The sequence below is a fragment of the Nicotiana tabacum genome, chromosome 1, assembly GCF_000715075.1.
Source record: "Nicotiana tabacum cultivar K326 chromosome 1, ASM71507v2, whole genome shotgun sequence".
Classification (NCBI taxonomy): Eukaryota; Viridiplantae; Streptophyta; class Magnoliopsida; order Solanales; family Solanaceae; genus Nicotiana; species Nicotiana tabacum.
This window is the reverse complement of record NC_134080.1, coordinates 137489022-137495620: the sequence shown is the minus strand read 5'-3', so window position 1 is coordinate 137495620 and position 6599 is coordinate 137489022. Positions and strand designations below refer to the sequence as shown.

General features: G+C 37.0%; 1 long non-coding RNA gene across 3 annotated transcripts; it reads left to right on the top strand.

The window, feature by feature from the left end:
• Positions 1 to 1432: 1432 nt before the first annotated feature.
• On the top strand, positions 1433 to 6294 carry LOC107801032 (uncharacterized). 3 transcript variants are annotated; one of them, XR_012709575.1, is made up of 4 exons: positions 1435 to 1572; positions 3320 to 3400; positions 3501 to 3617; positions 3719 to 6294. It is a non-coding gene; the product is annotated as an uncharacterized LOC107801032 (long non-coding RNA). The 3 variants fall into 3 exon arrangements; XR_012709577.1 differs by lacking the exon at positions 1435 to 1572 and adding an exon at positions 1606 to 3252; XR_001651543.2 differs by lacking the exon at positions 3320 to 3400 and having other exon boundaries at positions 1433 to 1572.
• The last annotated feature ends 305 nt before the right edge of the window (positions 6295 to 6599 follow it).

The window sequence follows — 6599 nt, the reverse complement described above, 5'->3', positions numbered from 1 at the left end:
AAATTCACTCTTCATCAGATGGATGTCAAAAGTGCCTTCCTGGATGACTACCTAAAAGAAAAAGTGTTTGTTAAACAACCTCCAGGGTTTGAGAGCAAGGAATGCCCTGAGGATGTGTGCAAATTAGACAAGGCTCTCTATGGACTGAAGCAGGCTCCTAGAGCATGGTATGAACGATTGTCCAAATTCCTACTTGAACATGGCTACAAAAGAGGTAAAATTGACAGTACTTTATTCTTGAAGGAAAAAGGTAAGGATCTTCTTGTGGTACAAATATATGTTGATCACATAATTTTTGGGGCAACCACTGACAAACTAAGTAAAGATTTTGCCAAATTAATGGGGAGTGAATTTGAAATGAGTATGATGTGTGAGCTTAATTTTTTCTTAGGCTTACAGATCAAACAAAACCCAAATGGAACCATGATCCAACAGCAGAAATATGCAAAAGAGTTGATCAAAAAGTTTAAAATGGATGAATCAAAGGAAATAAACACCCCCATTGCAACTGCCACTAAATTAGACATAGATGAACCTGGTTCATCTATTGATCAGAAGTTGTATAGAGGTATAATTGGTTTACTTTTGTATCTTACTGCCAGCAGGCCTGACATAGTTTTCAGTGTAGGGCTTTGTGCTCGCTTTTAGGCTAATCCAAAGGAATCTCACTTGACTACTGTCAAGAGGATACTGAGATATTTGAAAGGCACTACTGATCTGTGTCTTTGGTACCCTAAAGGTAGTAATTTCAATCTAGTAGGGTATGCTGATGCTGATTATGCATGTTTCCTTGTGGATAGGAAGAGCACCTCAGGTATGGCTCATTTTGTTGGTTCATGTCTTCTATCATGGGCCACTAAAAAAACAAAATTCAGTGGCCTTATCCACTACTGAGGCTGAATATGTTGTTGATGCCTCTTGTTGTGCTCAATTGGTGTGGATCAAACAACAACTGATAGATCTTGGCATAGAAGTTGGTTGCATTTCTATCTTCTGTGATAACACTAGTGCTATAAGTATGACAAAGAGCCCTGTTCATCATAAGAGGACTAAGCACATAGATGTTAGACACCACTTCTTAAGAGACACTACAAGAAATTGGATTATTAGTGGCAACATATAGCAGCGATCTTATAGGTTGCTACAACAACTATATTATTAGAAGCTACATCTAAAGTCGCTGCAGAAGGATAATTTTAAGCAGCGGCTTATTTTAGGTCTCCTCGGATATGGCTAAAATTTTCAGTCCCGCTAAAAATAAAATTTTGGCTCCATAATATTTGTGGCGACTATGGCGAAGTCGCCGCTAAAACTATCTGGCAGCGACTTGGTCGCTCCTATAACCTAGATTTTCACTTTTAAAATAATAAAGAAAATAAAAATTAAATAACCTAATTAATACTTGTCTCTGGAACAGAACCCATAAAGCTGAGAGTGAAACAACAGAGGAGTAAAACTCTCTCAAGAATATCGGCGATGTCTCTCTACATTCTACAAATTAAATCAGGTCTTCATCTAAAATTTCATCCAAATCAAAACCCCTCAAATCAAAATGTGAATCTCATTTGTCAGGTATGTTCAAATCCCTAATCTTTTCATTTTTTTTGGAAAGAAGTTGATAATCGATCAATTTCGTGTTGTGGAGGAAGAATCAAAGAAACGTTCTGTTTAACAGACTCAATACATTTAACTTAAAAAATCCATTTTATTTGTGCTAGATCTAGTACTGCTAGTTAATTGAAGAATGCGTAAATATTATATAGAAATTTATGGTGTAGCTTTATTAGTTTGATTAAATGAAAGAGGTGAATATGTAGGACTCTGGTGGTTCCTTGCTTTCTGTTCCTGATGTCATTTGAAAGAAGACGAGATGACTGTGATGCTGGTGGCTACGATTTAACTAAATTAAATTTCTGTATCCCTTTTTTTTGGTTAAGAAAGATAGGCATATTATAGATACTTAAAAACTTACAAAGAGTTTGTAGGATGTATAAGTTGCATCAGTTGAAGAGAACTAAAGTTAGCTACTATATCCCCCTTATGGGAACGATTATCATACACAGAAGCTGGATTTGTTACTCCAACATTACTAATAGACACAGTACTAGTTATGGAACTACTATTACATATCATATTTGTTTATTTGAGCAGTCTTCTTCTAAGCATTCCAACTTGATCTTGCTGGTAAAAAGGAGCGACAAAAGGTGGAGGGCTTCTAAAGAGTATACAACTAGGCTCCGCATGCATTGCTCCATATTTAGCTAGACAGTCTGAAACAAAGTTTTGGTCTCTATAGATGCTTTGAAGCTGTGGATTATCCAGTTGTAGGAGTAATAACCTGCAATCATTGATTAAGTTAGTGTATTGCATTTGAGGTGTGTTTAATATACCAAGATTTGCAGTTGCATATGTTTTGATGGTCAATGGTGTGAGTTGATGCTGGATAGCAATTTTAGCCCCATGATAAGTGCCAACAATTCTGTCTGAAAACTGGATCCATGTTGTGCTTTCCCTGCAAATCCTATAATCCATTTGCAATGTTGATTGCGAAACAACCCACCAATCCCACATTTATTGTGAGTGTAGGATGAAGAACCGTCAATGTTTAACTTAAAAAACTGTCCATTTGGTGGATGCCATTTTATATATAGAGTGAGTAATGAAGTATTTCTTTTTGTGGAATTTGTGAGATAATAAAATTCAGCAACTTGTTTGTATAGTAAAGGAATACTTGCCTTAAGCTGTTGACGATCAAAATAGTTTTTATTTCTTATAGACCATAACTGCTACAAAGCAAAAGGTAAGATTATGGAAGATGGAAGGTGACAAAATGATGATAAAGGCTCCTTATGTATAAAGTTATGTAACCAAGATGTACGATCAATTTGAGGTGGAGTAATTATTTGTGTAGTAGATATATTAAGAGCAGCCCAAAGTGCAATAACATTATGATACTCAAGGAAAATATGGTTTGTAGTTCCAGGGACCAAATGACATTGTGGGCACAGGGATGAATTTAATTACATTTATTGTCAGGATAAATTTGAAGTTTACAGTGAGCTGCAAGAGCATAGATTTCAATCCTTTGTAATTAGCACTATGCAAAGGCTTTTTAGAGCATGGAAATCTCGACTCAGCAGGTTGTACTCTAAGTACAATACTAATGAAGAAAGATTGTCTCATCTACCTGAAAATGTTGAGCTTGAGGACTCGAAATGCCTAAAACAATATTTTGGAAGTCAGGATTTTAAGGTACTAACTTAATACAATAACTTGTACTCTTTGAAATGTGATTTATTAATCTATTTACTTACAACAGAGGAACAAAAAAAACAGAGAGAAGCAAATAACTAAGCGTACTTGTGGTACAAAGTCTTTTGCAGAAGTAGAGGAATCTACGGTAAAAATATATTTAGTCCCCTACTATCACATGTGCTTCTTTATTATTTACACATTTATATATTTGCTTATATATTTTTTTCTCCAAAATTATATTGCAGAGCAATCCTATTACTGGAGAAATAGACACACGAGATAAAGTTTGAGAGATCCAACATACACGCAAGGATGATAGAGGAGAACTGGTGTGGGTGGATTCACAATCCCAACAAATTCATGTAATTATCTAAAATCATAGACTTATTATCTTTTTGTTTCTGTAAGTTACATTCAATGTGTTTTATTATATTTTGATGTAAATGATTATGCATAAATGCAGGGTCAACTCCAAGAAGTTGTCACTCAGCAACAATCTGAAGAGATCGAGCATCCTATGACTAGAGATGAGATTTTATCCGTTGTTCTTGGTGAGAGAACATGCTATGTTCACGGAAAAGAATACGGAAAGAAGCCTCCTAAAAAGAGTAACATGCAGCGTGCAAACATAGATCCAGCGTGTCTTTCGCTATGAAAATTATGCATCAAAAGATGCAAACCGAGATGGATAGAAAGTTGCAAGAAGAACGTGAACAAATGGCTGCTCAGTTGCAAAGTAATATGGAACTTGAGTTGCAAAGGAAGTTGGCAGAGGAGCGCGAACATGCAATGTAGAAGTAGACAAGAGGATCCATCTAGAAGTAAACAAGAGGATGCATGAACAATTTGCTAGTGTGATGACCAGAATGCTACAACAGGTACTTGCTCCGTTGCTTCTTAACAAATCTTCTTCCTTCTCAGCATTTCTTCTTCCTTCATTCTGGACAATTCTTCTTTCTCGACAATTCTTCTGTCACTTTGCTCCCTATCTTCTTTTCAACTTCTCCTTCTTTAACCTCTCATCCTCTTGATAATAGACTGTTGAATTATTTTTTGTTTGTGTGAAATCTGGATTTTTCTCTGGAGTTACGTGACAAACCACTAGAATTTTATCGTTAATATCTTGCTTAGTGTTCTGAGCAAACCTTAAAAAATACTACAACCACAGACAACCTGTGTGGTCGAACGCTACATATTTGGTGTCTCTTTTAGAAGTTGACTTTTGACAATTTAGTAGAATAGAACTTTCCCTAGGAAAAAAGAGAAATAGCTTTATGTGGAGCTTAATCAGTGTACAAAGCTGTATGTGAAATCTGACTTTTGACCATTCATATGTTCAAGGAATACATTTTACTTGGTGGAAACTCTTGGATTATTTGCAATATGATCTATTTTAGGAAGTTTTTGTTAATCTATAAAGGTACAATTTTCACGTTGCATAGAATTTAAAAACTGTTATATGGAAGTTTTGGAAAGTCACTATATAAGATCATTGGAAAGTATTGTATATTTTTCAATAAGTCGAATGAACAATTTCTTAATAAAACATATGGAAAGAAACAGGGGTGGGAGAATGTCTTATTTGGGCTTAGTGGTCACTGTAACAGATGAGCCATAGTTAGTTTTTGGGGAAAGAAAGGAGGTGGTGGAAATAAGCCTTATCCACAATGCACTCACTGGTCTCTGTGTTTGTGGAAGCTTTGTACACTGATTAAGCTTTGTACTTTGTTTATACCTCTATCGCATGCAATTGTTTATGTTCATCATGAATGCTTTGGGACACGAGGCGGCGTCAACGAGAGGCTAGAGATTTGGAGACATGCTCTTGAGTATAAAGGTTTCAAGTTGAGCAGGACGAAGACGGAATACCTCGAGTGCAAATTTGGAGTTGAGCCGACGGAAGCGGGAGTTGAAGTGGGGCTCGACTCTCAAGCCATTCCCAAGAGGGGTAGTTTCAAGTATCTTGGATCGGTTATTCAGGGGATCGGGGAGATTGACGAGGATGTCACACACCGTATAGGGTTGGGGTGGATGAAGTGGAGGTTAGCGTCGGGAGTCTTGTGTGACAAGAAAGTGCCACCGTTACTAAAAGGTAAGTTTTATAGAGCAGTGGTTAGGCCTGCAATGTTGTATGGAACTGAATGTTGGTCGGTAAAGAACTCACACATCCAGAAGATGAAAGTAGCAGAGATGAGGATGTTGAGGTGGATGTGCGGGCATACAAGGATGAATAAGATTAGGAATGACGATATTCGATAGAAGGTGGGCGTGGCCCCCATGGAGGACAAGATGCTGGAAGTGAGACTCAGATGGTTCGGGCACATTCAGAGGAAGAGCACTGATGCACCGGTGAGAGGTGTGAGCGACTGGCTGTAGTGGGCACGCGGAGAGGTAGAGGGCGACCTAAAAAGTATTGGGGAGAGGTGATCAGACAGGACATGACGCGACTTAGGATTACTGAGGATATGGCCCTTGACAGGGAATTATGGAGGTCGAACATTAAGGTTGTAGGTTAGGGGAAAGTTGTGAATATTTCTACAGCACAATATAGTGAAACTAGCTATTTAGGAGTTAGACTAAGAATGTTATTGGTCGTCTTTTGATGCAGGATTTTACCAGATAGTTTTACTATACCAGCCATCTATTTCGTATTTCGTATTTTGTATTTCGTATTTTGTATTTCATATCCCTTATATTGCTGTTATTTATTATGCATTTTTATGGTACTAATATATCGGCTCCTATTACCTTTTTGAGATGAGGGTCTCCTGGAAACAGTCTCTCTACCCTTCGGGGTAGGGGTAAGGTCTGCGTACATATTATCCTCCTCAGACCCCACTTGTGGGATAATACTGGGTCGTTGTTGTTGTTGTTGTTGTTGTTGTATGAATGCTTTGGGAAGTAAAGTCTCATGGAGAGTGTCGAAAGGATTTCTCCTAGTGTTTTCTTTGTATTAAAGCCATTTTGTTAGTTTTAGATTAACACATGCCATTCCCTGCTAAGTAGGAATGGCTATTCTCTTTTTCCAAAGATGTCTTTGTTTTCTCAAGTGGAAATATAAATTGACTAGATTATTGTGTTTCCTGTTTTTAATTTAGCCGCATTTTCCCTAAGGTGTCCTAATTGTACATAAACTTCCATTGTCAATTTTTCTTGGCCTGTTATGTTCGGTGAAAGAAATAGAATGTTAGGAGTGGGTCAACTGTTTTTGTGGACTATTTTGGGTAAAAGGTTGTTATGTCTTTTTGTTGTGATGTATAAATATGTGTGTGTTTCCATTCAAAAAGTCCAATAACTCTTTTTAGATAAAAAAAAGCACATTATCTTTAAACTCAGTAGATACC